The sequence below is a fragment of the Balaenoptera physalus genome (assembly GCF_965194825.1).
Source record: "Balaenoptera physalus genome assembly, chromosome: 4".
Lineage (NCBI taxonomy): Eukaryota > Metazoa > Chordata > Mammalia > Artiodactyla > Balaenopteridae > Balaenoptera > Balaenoptera physalus.
The window spans coordinates 126,412,761-126,431,745 of record NC_138891.1 but is presented as its reverse complement, the minus strand read 5'-3'; positions in this window follow the sequence as shown (position 1 = coordinate 126,431,745).

Here is an 18,985-nt window from a genome sequence, read left to right as displayed (position 1 = left end):
GTTCTTAGGGTATATATCTTAAAATATCTCAAATTTATTAAATTTAATGTTTAATAAAGTATAAAAAAATTATTTGAAAATTTTGAAATATTTTAAGATGTTGTAAGGGTCTTTGTTTCTAGTCAAAATGAATAAAAAGGTAAGTGATTTACTCTCCTGACTAAAATAACCACAAATTGACAAAATATATATAAAACAATGATTTTAAGGTACTTTAAAATTGGCAATAACGGACAGTAATTCTTACAAGATGGGAAGTAAATGAGGTGAACTCTCTGATTATCTCAGCTCATTGCTTTAAGAGAATTCCCAGGCCATGGAGAAGGAAGAGGTAACCCAGGAGGAGACCAGATGACTCTTTAAGTTGAGGAGACAGAGCTCAGAGCCTGTGAAGACAGAACATATAGGATTTGTAAGGCTGAGTTCTGGAGGGGATAGAACTTCAGAGATAAATATATAGAGAGAGCTTCAAAGACCTGAGTACGGCTAATACACAAGTGTGAGGAAAAAATCGAAGGCTAAGGGAAGAATCATCTAAAAAGTTAATGGTGAGAAGGCTGGGAATAGTGATGCTACCACCATACAACCCAGAAAAATCTCATGATTCATGGGCATTGAGTAAAGTTCACAGAAGGATCCTATGTCAGTAATGGAGAATAAATAACCCTAAACTAAGCACCACTTCAGTTCTGATTATAACTTTTTTAAAGAAAAAACATTAAAACTTGACTACATCCCAGAACAAAGCTCAAGAATATTTATAATAATATAAAAATTACACAGATAAAATTACAATATTACCAATTACCCAGACAAATTTCACAATATCTATCATCTGATAAAAAATTGCCAGGCATACAAAGAAGCAAGAAACTATGACCAATAATAAAGAGACAATTAAACAATCAAAACTAATGCAGAATTGGGAAAGATATTAGAATTGGTAGACAAGGATATCGAAACAATTATAACTGTATTTCGTATGTTCAAGGAGACAGAGCTGACATAAAAATATTTAGATCAAATATTTGGAGATAAAAACAATTGAGTAAGATTTAAAAAGAATACTCCATATGAGATTAATAGCAAATTAGATATTGTAGAAAAGAAGATTAGTGAACCTCAAGAAGTAGCAAGAGAAACTAGAAAAAGATTCAGAAAGAAAGGAGAATCAAGCAAAGTGAGCAGGGAATAAAATAATTCCCAATAAATTTAAAAGGATGCAAGTTGATCAATGTATGTTCTATGCCACAATGGATTTATAATATAAATCAGTAACAAAATGATCTCTAAAAAAATATCTCCAAATATTTATAAGTAAAATAGCACAATTATAAGTAAACTATGGGTCACAAAAGAAATAAAAAATGAGCTAGATCGTATTTTGAAGTAAATTAAAATAAAAACACATTATATAGAAATCTGTGTGACTGCACTAAAACTGTGCTTAAATGGAAATGTATAACACTAAATACTGCAATAGAAAAGAAGAACACTCTCAAATAATTGAATTTAAGTCCACTTTAAGGAACTGAAAAAGAAGGGCAAATTAAGCACAAAGTAATTAGAAAAAAACAACTATAAAGATCAGCATGAAAATCAGTGAAATAGAAAACAGAAAAACAATGGAAAAATCAATGAAACCAAAAACTAGTTCTTTGAAAAGTTCAAAAAATTGACAAACATCCAATTAGACTGAACACAACAAAAAGGAAGGAGACAGAAATAGTCAGGAATAAGAACTTGACATCACTGCTAATTTTAAAGGTATTTAAAAGATAATTAGATGATACTATGAGTAACAATTATAGCAATTATTATTATCATAGTAATTATGGTAATCTAAATGAAATGGGCAAATCCTGGAAAGACATACTAACAGAGTTCACTCAAAAAATACAACAAAACTAATTAATAAATAGAATTTGTTTTAAAAATTGTCTGATAGAGAAAATTCCAGACCCAGATGGCTTCACCAATAAATTCTTAAACATACGAGGAATAATAATATTGATTCTACAATAACTCTTCTAGAAATTTGAAAAGGAGGAATTAATTTCTAAATCATTCTAAAGAAAATTTTAGCAAACCAAGTCTGACATTACATAAAAAGGGTAACATATCAGAACGAAGAAGGTTTTATTTCTGAAATGTAAATCTGGTTTAACATTCAAAAATCAATGTAGGGGATAGAGAGAAGATGGCGGAAGAGTAAGACGCGGAGATCACCTTCCTTCCCACAGATACAGTAGAAATACATCTACACGTGGAACTGCTCCTACAGAACACCCACTGAACGCTGGCAGAAAACGTCCAACCTCCAAAAAGGCAAGAAACTCCCCCCGTACTTGGGTAGGGCAAAAGAAAAAAGAAATAACAGAGACAAAAGAATAGGGACGGCACCTGCACCAGTGGGAGGGAGCTGTGAAGGAGGAAAGATTTCCACGCACTAGGAAGCCCCTTCGCGGGCAGAGACTGTGGGTGGCAGAGGGGGGAGGCTTCGGAGCCACGGAGGAGAGCGCAGCCACAGGGGTGCGGAGGGCAAAGCGGAGAGGTTCCCGCACGGAGGCTCGGCAACGAGCAGCACTCACCAGCCCGAGAGGCTTGTTTGCACCCCCGCCGGGGCGGGCGGGGCTGGGAACTGAGGCTTGGGCTTCGGTCGGATCCGCAGGGAGAGGACTGGGGTTGTCAGCGTGAACACAGCCTGAAGGGGTTAGTGCACCACAGCTAGCCGGGAGGGAGTCCGGGGAAAATGTCTGCAGCTGCCGAAGAGGCAAGAGACTTTTTCTTCCCTCTTTGTTTCCTGGTGCGGCGAGGAGAGGGGATTCAGAGCGCCGCCTAAACAAACTTCAGAGACGGGCGCGAGCCGCAGCTATCAGCACGGACCCCATAGCAACAGGGGCGCAGAGGGAAAAACGGAGAGATTCCCGCACGGAGGCTCGGCGCCGAGCAGCACTCAGCAGCCCGAGAGGCTTGTCTGCTCCCCCGCCAGGGCGGGCGGGGCTGGGAGCTGAGGCTCGGCTTCGGTCAGATCGCAGGGAGAGGACTGGGGCTGGCGGCGTGAACACAGCCTGAAGGGGTTGGCGCACCACAGCTAGCCGGGAGGGAGACCTGGAAAAGGTCTGCAGCTGCCAAAGAGGCAAGAGACTTTTTCTTGCCTCTTTGTTTCGCTGCTCGCAAGGAGAGGGCATTGAGAGCGCCGCCTAAACGAACTCCAGAGAAGGGCGCGAGCTGCGGCGATCAGCGCGGACCCCAGAGACGGGCATGAGATGCTGGGGCTGCTGCTGCTGCCTCCAAAAAGCCTGTGTGTGAGCACAGGTCACTCTCCACACCGCCCCTCCCGGTAGCCTGTGCAGCCCGCCACTGCCAGGGCCCCGTGGTCCGGGGACAACTTCCCCAGGAGAACGCACGGCGCGCCTCAGGCTGGTGCAACGTCACGCCGGCCTCGGCCGCCGCAGGCTCGCACCGCCTCCTCTGTACCCCTCCCTCCCCGCGGCCTGGGTGAGCCAGAGCCCCTGAAGCAGCTGCTCCTTTAACCCCGTCCTGACTGGGCAGGGAATAGACGCCCTCAGGCGACCTACACGCAGAGGCGGGTCCAAATCCAAAGCTGAACCCCAGGAGCTGTGCGAACAGGGAAGAGAAGGGGAAATCTCTCCCAGCAGCCTTAGAAGCAGCGGATTAAAACTCCACAAACAACTTGATGTGCCTGCATCTGTTGAATACCTGAATAGACAACGAATCATCCCAAATTCAGGAGGTGGACTTTGAGAGCAGGATATATTAATTTTTCCCCTTTTCCTTTTTTTTGTGAGTGTATATGTATATGCTTCTGGTTGAGATTTTGTCTGTATAGCTTTGCTTTACAATAGCTTTATTTTACTTCACTATATTATAGCCTCTTTCTTTCTTTCTTTCTATTTTTTCTCCCTTTTACTCTGAGCCGTGTGGACAAAAGGCTCTTGGTGCTCCAGCCAGGCATCAGGGACGTGCCTCTGAGGTGGGAGAGCCAACTTCAGGACACTGGTCCACAAGAGACCTCCCAGCTCCACGTAATACCAAACGGCAAAAATCTCTCAGAGATCTCCATCTCAACATCAAGACCCAGCTTCACTCAACGACCAGCAAGCTACAGTGCTGGACACCCTATGCCAAACAACTAGCAAGACAGGAACACAGCCCCATCCATTAGCAGAGAGGCTGCCTAAAATCATAATAAGGCCACAGACACCCCAAAATACACCAGCAGACGTGGACGTGCCCACCAGAAAGACAAGATCCAGCCTCATCCGCCAGAGCTCAGGCACTAGTTCCCTCCACCAGGAAGCCTACACAACCCACTGAACCAACCTTAGCCACTGGGGACAGATACCAAAAACAACGGGAACTACAAACCTGCAGCCTGTGAAAAGGAGACCCCAAACACAGTAAGATAAGCAAAATGAGACGACAGAAAAACACACAGCAGATGAAGGAGCAGGGTCAAAAGACACTTAACAAATGAAGAGGAAATAGGTAGTCTACCTGAAAAAGAATTCAGAATAATGATAGTAAGGATGATCCAAAATCTTGGAAATAGAATAGACAAAATGCAAGAAACATTTAACAAGGACGTAGAAGAACTAAAGAGGAACCAAGCGATGATGAAAACCACAATAAATGAAATTAAAAATACTCTAGATGGGATCAATAGCAGAATAACTGAGGCAGAAGAAAGGATAAGTGACCTGGAAGATAAAATGGTGGAAATAACTACTACAGAGCAGGATAAAGAAAGAAAAGAACTGAGGACAGTCTCAGAGATCTCTGGGACAACATTAAACGCACCAACATTCGAATTATAGGGGTCCCAGAATAAGAAGAGAAAAAGAAAGGGACTGAGAAAATATTTGAAGAGATTATAGTTGAAAACTTCCCTAATATGGGAAAGGAAATAGTTAATCAAGTCCTGGAAGCACAGAGAGTCCCATAGAGGATAAACCCAAGGAGAAACACGCCAAGACACATATTAATCAAACTGTCAAAAATTAAATATAAGGAAAACATATTAAAGGCAGCAAGGGAAAAACGACAAATAACACACAAGGGAATCCCCATAAGGTTAACATCTGATCTTTCAGCAGAAACTCTGCAAGCCAGAAGGGAGTGGCAGGATATACTTAAAGTGATGAAGGAGAAAAACCTACAACCAAGATTACTCTACCCAGCAAGGATCTCATTCAGATTCGATGGAGAAATTAAAACCTTTACAGACAAGCAAAAGCTGAGACAGTTCAGCACCACCAAACCAGCTTTATAACAAATGCTAAAGGAACTTCTCTAGGCAAGAAACACAAGAGAAGGAAAACACCTACAATAACAAACCCAAAACATTTAAGAAAATGGGAATAGGAACATACATATCGATAATTACCTTGAATGTAAATGGATTAAATGCTCCCACCAAAAGACACAGGCTGGCTGAATGGATACAAAAACAAGACCCATATATATGCTGTCTACAAGAGACCCACTTCAGACCTAGGGACACATACAGACTGAAAGTGAGGGGATGGAAAAAGATATTCCATGCAAATGGAAATCAAAAGAAAGCTGGAGTAGCAATTCTCATATCAGACAAAATAGACTTTAAAATAAAGACTATTACAAGAGACAAAGAAGGACACTATATAATGATCAAGGGATCGATCCAAGAGGAAGGTATAACAATTGTAAATATTTATGCACCCAACATAGGAGCACCTCAATACATAAGGCAAATACTAACAGCCATAAAAGGGGAAATCGACAGCAACACAATCATAGTAGGGGACTTTAACACCCCACTTTCACCAATGGACAGATCATCCAAAATGAAAATAAATAAGGAAACACAAGCTTTAAATGATACATTAAACAGGATGGACTTAATTGATATTTATAGGACATTCCACCCAAAAACAACAGAAAAAACATTTTTCTCAAGTGCTCATGGAACATTCTCCAGGATAGATCATATCTTGGGTCACAAATCAAGCCTTGGTAAATTTAAGAAAATTGAAATCGTATCAAGTATCTTTTCCGACCACAACACTATGAGACTAGATATCAATTACAGGAAAAGATCTGTAAAAAATACAAACACATGGAGGCTACGCAATACATTACTTAATAACGAAGTGATTACTGAAGAAATCAAAGGGGAAATCAAAAAATACCTAGAAACAAATGACAATGGAGATACAACGACCCAAAACCTATGGGACGCAGCAAAAGCAGTGCTAAGAGGGAAGTTTATAGCAATACAAGCCTACCTCAAGAAACAGGAAACATCTCGAATAAACAACCTAACCTTGCACCTAAAGCAATTAGAGAAAGAAGAACAAAAAAACCCCAAAGCCAGCAGAAGGAAAGAAATTATAAAGATCAGGTCAGAAATAAACGAAAAAGAAATGAATGAAAGAATAGCTAAAATCAATGAAACTAAAAGCTGGTTCTTTGAGAAGATAAACAAAATTGATAAACCATTAGCCAGACTCATCAAGAGAAAAAGGGAGAAGACTCAGATCAATAGAATTAGAAATGAAAAAGGAGAAGTAACCACTGACACTGCAGAAATACAAAAGATCATGAGAGATTACTACAAGCAACTCTATGCCAATAAAATGGACAACCTGGAAGAAATGGACAGATTCTTAGAAATGCACAAACTGCCGAGACTGAACCAGGAAGAAATAGAAAATATGAACAGACCAATCACAAGCACTGAAATTGAAACTGTGATTAAAAACCTTCCAACAAACAAAAGCCCAGGACCAGATGGCTTCACAGGTGAATTCTATCAAACATTTAGAGAAGAGCTAACACCTATCCTTCTCAGACTCTTCCAAAATATTGCAGAGGGAGGAACACTCCCAAACTCATTCTACGAGGCCACCATCACCCTGATACCAAAACCAGACAAAGATGTCACAAAGAAAGAAAACTACAGGACAATATCACTGATGAACATAGATGCAAAAATCCTCAACAAAATACTAGCAAACAGAATCCAACAGCACATTAAAAGGATCATACACCATGATCAAGTGGGGTTTATCCCAGGAATGCAAGGATTCTTCAATATACGCAAATCAATCAATGTGATACACCATATTAACAAATTGAAGGAGAAAAACCATATGATCATCTCAATAGATGCAGAGAAAGCTTTCGACAAATTTCAACACCCATTTATGATAAAAGCCCTGCAGAAAGTAGGCATAGAGGGAACTTTCCTCAACATAATAAAGGCCATATATGACAAACCCACAGCCAACATTGTCCTCAATGGTGAAAAACTGAAACCATTTCCACTAAGATCAGGAACAAGACAAGGTTGCCCACTCTCACCACTGTTATTCAACATAGTTTTGGAAGTATTAGCCACAGCAATCAGAGAAGACAAAGAAATAAAAGGAATCCAAATCGGAAAAGAAGAAGTAAAGCTGTCACTATTTGCAGATGACATGATACTATACATAGAGAATCCTAAAGATGCTACCAGAAAACTCCTAGAGCTAATCAATGAATTTGGTAAAGTAGCAGGATACAAAATTAATGCACAGAAATCTCTTGCATTTCTATACACTAATGACGAAAAATCTGAAAGTGAAATTAAGGAAACACTCCCGTTTACCATTGCAACAAAAAGAATAAAATATCTAGGAATAAACCTACCTAAGGAGACAAAAGACCTGTATGCAGAAAATTATAAGACACTGATGAAAGAAATTAAAGATGATACAAATAGATGGAGAGATATACCATGTTCCTGGATTGGAAGAATCAACATTGTGAAAATGACTCTACTACCCAAAGCAATCTACAGATTCAATGCAATCCCTATCAAACTACCACTGGCATTTTTCACAGAACTAGAACAAAAAATTTCACAATTTGTATGGAAACACAAAAGACCCCGAATAGCCAAAGCAATCTTGAGAACGAAAAATGGAGCTGGGGGAATCAGGCTCCCTGACTTCAGACTATATTACAAAGCTTCAGTAATCAAGACAGTTTGGTACTGGCACAAAAACAGAAATATAGATCAATGGAACAGGATAGAAAGCCCAGAGATAAACCCACACACATATGGGCAACTTATTTTTGATAAAGGAGGCAAGCATATACAGTGGAGAAAAGACAGCCTCTTCAATAAGTGGTGCTGGGAAAATTGGACAGGTACATGTAAAAGTATGAAATTAGAACACTTCCTGACACCATGCACAAAAATAAACTCAAAATGGATTAAAGACCTAAGTGTAAGGGCAGACACTATCAAACTCTTAGAGGAAAACATAGGCAGAACACTCTATGACATACATCACAGCAAGATTCTTTTTGACCCAGCTCCCAGAGAAATGGAAATAAGAACACAAATAAACAAATGGGACCTAATGAAACTTAAAAGCTTTTGCACAGCAAAGGAAACCATAAACAAGACCAAAAGACAACCATCAGAATGGGAGAAAATATTTGCAAATGAAGCAACTGACAAAGGATTAACCTCCAAGATTTATAAGCAGCTCATGCAGCTCAATAACAAAAAAACGAACAACCCAATCCAAAAATGGGCTGAAGACCTAAATAGACATTTCTCCAAAGAAGATATACAGATGGCCTACAGACACATGAAAGAATGCTCAACATCATTAATCATTAGAGAAATGCAAATCAAAACTACAATGAGATATCATCTCACGCCGGTCAGAATGGCCATCATCAAAAAATCTAGAAACAATAAATGCTGGAGAGGGTGTGGAGGAAAGGGAACCCTCTTGCACTGTTGGTGGGAATGTAAATTGATACAGCCACTATGGAGAACAGTATGGAGGTTCCTTAAAAAACTACAAATAGAACTACCATACGACCCAGCAATCCCACTACTGGGCATATACCCTGAGAAAACCATAGGTCAAAAAGAGTCATGTACCAAAATGTTCATTGCAGCTCTATTTATAATAGCAAGGACATGGAAGCAAGCTAATTGTCCATCGACAGATGAATGGATAAAGAAGATGTGGCACATATATACAATGGAATATTACTCAGCCATAAAAAAAATGAAATGGAGGTATTTGTAATGAGGTGGATGGAGTTAGAGTCTGTCATACAGAGTGAACTAAGTCAGAAAGAGAAAAACAAATACAGTATGCTAACACATATATACGGAATCTAAGGGAAAAAAAAAAAAAAAAAGGCCACGAAGAACCTAGTGGCAAGACAGGAATAAAGACACAGACCTACTAGAGAATGGACTTGAGGATATGGGGAGGGGGTGGGGTGAGATGTGACAGGGTAAGAGAGTGTCATGGACATATATACACTACCAAATGTAAAATAGATAACTAGTGGGAAGCAGCCGCATAGCACAGGGAGATCAGCTCGGTGCTTTGTGACCACCTGGAGGGGTGGGATGGGGAGGGTGGGAGGGAGGGAGATGCAAGAGGGAAGAGAAATGGGAACATATTGTATATGTATAACTGATTCACTTTGTTATAAAGCAGAAGCTAACACACCATTGTAAGGCAATTATACTTCAATAAAGATGTTAAAAAAAAAATCAATGTAAATCACCACATTAACAGTTCAAAAAAGAAAAACAAACACATGATAACTTCTATGTACATAGAAGAAATATTTAATAAAGTCCAATATCCATCTCTAATAAAAATTTTATAAAATAGGAATATACAGAACCTTCTTCAACCTGTATCCCCTGGAAACCGATAGCTAACATCATATTTAATGATAAAAAAGTGAATGCTTAGCTCTCAAGATAAGAAACAAGAAAAGGATGTCCACTCTCACCACTTCTGTCCATCGTTGTACTGGAGGGTTCAGCCAGTGCAATAAGCAAAAGAAAGTCATCCAGATTAGGAGGGAGGAAGTTAAATTGTCTTTATTTGTGGAAGGTAAAGTCATCTATGGAGAAAATGTAATGATATATAGAATAAATCTACTAGAATCAACAAGAGTTCAGCAAGGATGTAGGACACAATACCAATATGTAAAAATTAACAGTATTTCACATTCTGTCAAAGATAATCAGAAATCTGATTTTTAAATATAATTTATAATACCATTAAAATATATGTAATATTAATGGTAAATCTGAAAAAAGGAAGATATGAAAATATGTACACTGAAAACTACAAATAATTACAGAAAGAAATTTCACAAGACCTAGTAAGTGGAGATGCATAATATGATCATGTATCAGAAGGTCTAATATTCTTAAGATACCAGTTTTCACCAATTCAATTCATAGTTAATGCAATCTCAATAAAAATCTCAACAGCTTTTTTTTTTTGGTGAAAATTAAAGAAGTGTTTCTGAAAATTATATGGAAATCAAAAGGCCAAAAATAATCAAAACAACTTTGGATAAAAAGAATAAGAATAAAAAATTAACTCTACCTGATTTCAAGATTTATTATAAAGCTACAACAGTAAAGATAGTGTGGTATTGAAAAAGACCCACCTCCACGTAGGCAACTGATTTTTGACAAAAGTGCAATGTCAACTTCATTGACAAAAGATAGTTTTTGTAACAAATGATGCTAGAATGATTGGATACCGATGAACAAAGAAATAAATTTTAATCCATATATGTAGCAAATTTTTAAAAAATGAAGGGGAAAGTAGCCATTTTGAAATATGGCCAGAGAGTTCTCCATAGCAAAGACTTAGCATGTGAAAAGACTTTACCAGAGCCTTTTTAACCTGGAAGAAGGAAAATTACCCAACTCCAGTTTCCTGTCTCAGCTGAGAAGGGAAAAACTCTGAGAGACACTTGTGGAAATCACAGCCCAGGGACACAGACCTACTAAAAGATTGAGATTTAATTATAATTATAGAATGCTTACCCTGCCCCCATACCTTACCACCACATCAATGAGACTCTAATAAAGTGGTATTACAGCTGAAAGAACTGCAAGGTGCACAGTTTATTTAAGAAGGTGTTTTTGAGTAAACCCAAAAACAAAAAAAAGAGATAGAAATGACACCAGAGAAAATCGAAGACGCTGAAACCTATGGCTACAAGAGATACTTAACCCAACCCCTAGCATAACATAACATAAAATCCAAAATAAAGACCTATTTCCCTCAGTTCATATTACCAAATATATCATGTCTTGTTTTCAACAAAAAAGTACAAGGCGTGACAAAAGTTAAGAGTCTGAAGAGACAAAACAAGATTCAAAGCGAGACTCATATATGACACAGATTTATAATTATCAAAAAATTTAAAATAACTATAATTAGTATTCTAAGGATTCTAATGAAAAAAGTGGACAACATATGAGAACACATGGTAAGCAGAGAGATAGAAACTCTAAGAAAAAATCAAAAGAAAATGCTAGAAATCAAAAACACTAAAAGAAGCAAAGAGTTCCTTTAATGGTCTCATCAGTAGGCTGGACAAGCCTGAGGAAAAAATTAGTGAGGTAGAAGATATGCCAATAGAAACTTCTCAAACAGAAATGCAAAGGAAAATTAATGAAAAAAAGGAACAGAATTTCCAAGAACTGTGGGACAATTTCAAAATGTGTAATACATATGTAATAAGAATACCAGAAGGAGAAGAGAAGATAGAGCAGAAGAAGTATCTGAAGTAATAATGGCTGAGATTTTTCCAAAATTAATGACAGACACCAAATCACAGATCCAGTGAACATCGAGTAGGATAAAAAAATCTACACTTAATTACTACACATCCAAATTGCTGGGCAACCAAGGGCAAAGAAAATCTTGAAAGCAGCCAGAGGAAATAAATGCATCTTACTTATAGAGGAACAAGGATAAAAAATTATATCAGACTTCTCTTCAGAAACCATGTGAACAAGAAAGTGAAGTAAAATTATTAAAGTTTTGAAAGAAAAGAATAATTAGAATTTTATATCCAGCAAAATTGTCCTTCAAGAATGGAGAAACGTTTTCTCTGAAAAACCAAAACTAAGGGAATTCATTGCTAACAGATCCTCCTATTTAAAAATAAAGAAAATTCTTCAGGGAGAAGGAAAATGATGTAGGTCAGAAGCTCAGATCTACATATAAAAAACAAATGTTTAAGAAGGAATAAATGCAGGTAAGATCTGTTTCAAATATTTTCTTTTTCTTAATTGATCTAATAGATAATGTTTGTTCAAAGTAATGATAGTAACCATATATTGTATGATTATAGAATATCTATAAATAAAATGAATGGCAGCAATGTTATAAGGGGCAGGAATTGGTAATACTCTTAGATCAGTTATAGTAGCCTTATGGTATATGTTATAGTGATATAGTGTTATTTAAAAGTGTACTTAAATTAGTTGTACATCATATATATTGCAAACTCTAGGACAAGTAATAAAATACTTTAAAAATGAAGTATGATTGCTATTAACTTTCGCTATACATATTTTTATCAGTGCCAAATATCTTCATAAATATTTGGTTTTTTATGAATTTTCCATGACCTTTATTGGAAATATTCTTCATTATGAATTCTCCTAAATGACTCCCAATTTTAATTTACAAATGAGTTTATATTTCCCATTCCTAATATTTAAGCTAGACAGTAAGCTAGACAGTTTTTATTTTTTATTTTATTATTTTTTTTTAACAAGAGAAAGGTATACAAATTCAGTTAATAAGTTTTACATGATACAGAAGTCTTCACAAGGAAATGAAGTCCTGAAGAAATGGTTAAGCCTGAGTGCCTTTATGCTAGGTTTGATGGATGGGGCAAGTCATAGAGAGATATGATAGGACAAAGAGTATGTGCTAAGTAAGCTGGGGGAAACTTAGAAAGTCCTGTTTATTCAGATTCTTCTTGCTGTCCCTCCATCTTGGAAATAAGGATGCTCCTTTCCTCTGAGTGTAGGGAGGACACCTCTTTTTTTTTTATATATATTGTTGTATAGTTGATTAACCATGTTTTGTTAGTTTTGGGTGTACAGCAAAGTGATTCAGTTATACATATACTTGTATCTATTCTTTTTAAATGACTAGTATTTCTAGTCTGAATTAACCCTTTCATATCCTTACTATGCATGTTAAGAAAAAAGTGATTTAATGACACAGGTACACACATGAATATGGAGGAATCTGCTGTCAACAGCAACAGCATTGATGCCCTTTGTTTACCCACTTAATATACTTTCACTGGGAAATCTTATATTTAGTGGAAGTAAATTTAAGTTTTTCCTCATGGTAGCCACTGCACATTTTGGATTCAGGCTGTTTTAAATTCTCCTATTTAAAGTATAATCAAAACTCCTTTCTTAGTAATAAACTGATCAATATACTCTGCAAAAATCAGCAAATCTGGGGAAAATTTAAAATATACAATCAATTATATGCTGCAAAGAACTTCATTCCATGTGTGTAAAGTTAATAATAAAAATTCATTAGAAAAAAAAAAAGACTGACTCTAAAATCTCTCATCTGCAGGATACTTGAGATAATGAATTTCCTTTTTTCCAATGTGGTTTTGGTAACATACACCATATTTTTTGCCTATATCTCAATATCTGGACATTCCCTTGCCTGTGGTTGTACTCTGAGAATTAGAGTAACCATTTTGTGTAGGGCTCAGAAAGCTTTGAAAGTTAATATAGGATGAACTTGGAGTGAAACACATCTCTTTTCATAGGTATAAGTCACATACTAGAGTCTGGTGTCTGCAATGATATATGAAAAAGAAAAAAGCGACATTATTTTCATGCCTATTGTGACAGATATATAAAGGTTTTCCATTGGTCATGATAATCTCTTGGAATAAATTTAACATTTGGGACTCATATTGATACATTCGGGAGTCAAAGACAGATCCTCTATCTGTTCTTTCTGTTCTAAGGAGGTTTTCATGAATGAGAATTTTATGATATTCAAATTAATGGGTATATTAATTCACTAAGATTTAGATTCTGAAAAGAATCTAAAAAAGAGTGGGTATAAGTATATGTATAACTGATTCACTTTACTGTAAAACTGAAATTAATACAACTTTGTAAATCAACTATACTTCAATAAAAATTAAAAACAAATTTAGATTATTGTCCTTATATTAAAAAAAGAAACATAGTTTTATTTTCAGTAGAATAATATTAAAAATAAAATATTCCTGCTTACATTTTGCAATTCTTCTGTCTCTTATGAAAATTATATTGAATGTTATAGAAATTAAATTTTTCTTTAATATTTTCTAATTTTCTTCAGCAAAATGTTTTAACTTTAAAATTGCAGATATATCACTGACATACTCTGACATTTTATTGACAATTTCTGCACTTTTTTAATCCTCGATTTAACTATCAATATAAGAAATAAGATCTGAGTTAAAATTTAAAAAATATATAGAAATATTACAAATTAAAAAATAAAAAGGAACATAATAGAAAACTACACAATAAACAAATGCCAGTATACATTGTGTTTCTGAGGTCTTTGAAGAGCCTTTTGAAAAGTCATGGCATAAGGTGACTTCAGTGATAGAAATCTGAGTAGAACGAAGAAAATATTTCCTTAGCGATTCTATCCAGAGAATGGAAAAAGCAAATTAAGCTCTCCTAAATCAGAATTTACAAGATAAATGATAAATTTAACTCCATTTTTTCCCCACATCATTTAAACAAGGGAATCAATTAAGCAAAATATTAAAAACCAATGAATCAAAAAGTGGCATAGAATAGTAATTAGAAAATAATTAGTTAATAAAGTAAGATGGCAATGGAGAAGTCATCAAATGACAGTATCAGAACCAGACCATTAATGAGAAGTGACATTGAAGAATAGAAATGCCAAATACAACAGCAACTATGACTGTGTGCATATTGAAAAGACTGATACAGATGACAATACCTCCAGAGTTTAAGTTTTCCCAGTGCTGATTTAGTATAGTTAGAGGAGAAAAATAAGTATCTTTAAAATTATGCTACTCTAGAGATGACTTCCAACTAAATCATCTCATATTTAGAAAGTGATTAATTTGAGCTTCTTCAACTTTAGTTATCTTTTGTTTAAAAATGATCATGATTTAGTTTTCTAAATAGAAATAGTTAAGGTGAATATACACCATGTATTAGGATCTCCATGTGCCTCTTCACAGCTTAAAGCAAAGGAGGAAAGTAATATGTTATTAAATTCAAGTCAGTATGACATGACAAGAGTAAAATAAATAGCTAATATGATTCCTGTATCCATCAGACAAAAACAGAATCAGTAGAATGTGTGCATGTGTGTGTGTGTATGTGTGTATAAAGAAATTTCTTTCAAGGACTTGATCTTGGCTTACACAATTGTGGGGTCTGGTTAAGGAAGTCTAAACCCATAGGGCAGGTTGGCACGCTATATAATCTCAGACAGGAGTTGAGTTTGGGGTCCAGAGGTGGGATTTCTTCTTCTTCAGGGAAAAATCAGTTTGCTCTTACATCCTTTTGATTGATTATACAAAGCCCACTCAAAGTATGGAGGATAATCTCTTTTTATGGAAGTCAATTGATTGTAGCTATTCATCACATCTACAAAATACCTTCACAGCAACACCTAGGTTAGCAACAATTTCATTAGTGTTCAAGTAATTGGGTGCTACAGTCCTAGCTAAGTGGACACATAATAATCACCAAAATTCCTAACTACTCCTCTGTTTCCAGAACCATTTCTCTTTAATAGAGAAGGGTTTTTGAAAACAAACCTTTTCAGAGAATATTATCTAAGTCTTAGCAATTAGCTCCTCCTCTAAGATTAGTCTTTGTGCAAACATAAACATAAAAAAATAGAATAAAAGAGAACAAGGGTGGAAGACTGATGATGCTACTTGACTTCTAGACTTGCTATAAATCAAGACAGTGTGGTATTGGCAAAAGAATATACAAATACATAATTGGAACTGAATAGACAGCCCAGAAATAGACCCCTATAAATATAGTCAACTGATCTTTGACAAGGAACAAAGACAGTACAATGGAACAAGATAGTTTCTTTAATAAACCGTGATCGAACAATTGGGCATCCACATGTAAAACAAAATGAATCTAGACACAGACCTTACATGCTTCACCAAAATGAACTCAAAATGGATCATAGATATAAAGGTAAAAATGCAAAACTACAAAACTCCTAGAAAATAACATAGGAGAAATTACGGATAATCTTGAGTATGGTGATGTTGTTTTAGACACAATACAGGATCCATGAAAGAAGTAATTAATAAGCTGGGCTTCATTAATATTAAAGTTTCTGCTTTGCAAAGGACTATGACACAGACTGGGAGAAAAATATTTGCAAAAAAACACTTCTGATGAAGGACTGTTATCCAAAATAGACAAAGAAAGCTTAAAACTCAAAAATAAGAGATCACGGGACTTCCCTGGTGGTCCAGTGGTTAAGTCTCTGTGCTTCCACTGCAGGGGGTGCGGGTTCAATCCCTGGTTGGGGAACTAAGATCCCACATGCTGCCCGGTGTGGACAAAAAAAAAAAAAAAAAAGAAAAATAAGAGGACCTTAATAGACACTTCACCAAAAAAGATACACAGATGGCAAACAAACATATGAAAAGATGTTTCACATCATATGTTCTCAGGGAAATGAAAATTAAAACAACAGTGAGATACCACTGCATACCTTCTAGAATGGCCCAAATCTGGAACACTGACAATACCAAATGCTGGGGAGGATATGGAGCAATAGAAACTCTCATACCTTACTGGTGGGAATACAAAATGGCATGGTCACTTTGGAAGATAGTTTGATGGTTTCTTACAAAGTAAACCTACTCTTATTATACAATCCAGCAGTTGTACTCTTTGGTACTTATGAAAGAAGTTAGAAATTTACATCCCCACATAATTTTTATAGCAACTTTATTCATAAGTGCCAAAACTTGGAAGCAACTAAGGTGTCCTCAGTAGGTGAATGGATAAACACACCTGTGGAATATCCAAACAATGGAATATTATTCATTACCAAAAATAAATGAACTATCAAACCATGAAAAGATATGGAAGAGCCTTAAATGCATATTACTGACTGAAAGAAGCTAATCTGAAATGGCAACATACTGTATGATTCCAACTATATGTTATTCTGGAAAAGAAAAGACAAATTATGGACACAATGAAAAGTTCAGTGGTTGCCAAAAGTAGTTTTGGGGAGCAGGGAGGAGGAATGAATAGGCAGAGCATAGAGGATTTTCAAGGCAGTGAAAATACCCTGTATGGTATTATAATGATGGATATATGTCATTATACATTTTTCCAACTCCAAGAGTGAACCCTAAGCTTAACTATGGACTGGTTGATTATGATCCATTTATATAGTTTCATTTTTAAGGCGAATGAAGGATTCTGGTGAGTGATTTTTTTTCAACTGAGAATAACTGACATATAACATTGTGCAAGTTTAAGGTGTACCACGTGTTGATTTGATATATTTACATATTGCAATATGTTTTTAACCAGCATAGCATTAGCTAACATCTCTATCATGTCACATAATTATCTTTTTTTTGTGTGGTGAGAACAATTAAGATCTAGTCTCTTAACAACTTTGAAATTTGCTAAGTTTGCTAATAATGCAGTATTGTTGGCTATAATCACCATGCTGTATGTAGGTTTATACTGTAAACATCTCCCCAGTTCCTCTCCTTCCTGGATAACAACCATTCTACTCTTTACCTGCAAATTCTTATAAACTCAAAACCCTTCAATTCCCTAGTAACAAATATTTTCATTATGTAACATCATGAAATTACCAAATGTCATGATTTTTGATAACATAATTTTTTTTTTCATTTTTCCTTTATTCCACGCTATGGTATGGAACTAAGGAAAACTATTGAAAGGAAGACTAAATTCTTTGAAGCTGAAAACTGAGAGAAAACTAATGAGTCAAATCCTGGTGGGCTCCTGTAGGTAAAGTAAGTTATATAATCAGAGATAAGATAAAGAAGTCTGGTTACCAAAAAATTTGCAGAAAGTGGCAAAACGTGACAAAATTTCAGGATTTCAACACAGGCATAAATAGACACTAAATCTGTTTTGGAAATAATTGTTTGATATGAGTTTTCTTGATTAGTCCCTTACTTTGAATGACTAGTCCCTTTATATTACAGTCAATATGAATCATGCAATTTAATTCTTCTATAGCCTATACTTGGTATCCCACTATCTTCAATGAAGTCTCAAGAAACTTCACAGGTACAGAAAATTTGAGTTCCTCTTCAGTTTCTTTCTTTCTCACAAAGGTCATTATGATATTACCACTGGTTATACTTTTCTTACCTAAATGGTTGTCTTATTTCTCATTTTTCAACAGAACTTAACACGTCACCACTCATAATTCTTCATTACTCTATCTTCTTAGCCTTGCCTCATGTACCTTCCAATCAAATTTTAATAAAAACACTTAATTGGTATTCTATTACCTGACTTTATGAATGTGGCTCTATTTAGAGATGGGTAATAATTTCTTCATGGAAAAAAGTATACCAACTAAATAAGTTATTAGTATTTTCCATGGTATTATATTTCTTGCTATAAAATCTTTAAATGTAAGAATACAAGCATGTGATAATGAAGAAGAATTTCCCTTTTTATAACAGAAACATTATCTCTAATGTTTGTCTTGAGATCTCTTCCCCTATCCTGGGGCCATTGATATCTATAATAGCAAGGACAATAGGAAAATAACATGGACCACTGAGTCTTTCACTGTGGTCAAAGCATGACACAATGATCCATCCTGAACTGAAATGGCTTAAATTTATATGAATATGGCTAGAAAATTTGGGAACACATGCAAATATGATCCCTCTAAGTTTATCCCACCAAAGAACCACTCATCTGCTGTAAATGTAGTCTCCCATAACAACTAATAGTTCAACGGTCCATACTATCTGAGAAAAACATTGAGATTTTTGGATCTGTCCTTTTTATTGGCCTGGGAAGGAAAATAGGGGAATGAGAATTCAATGCTGT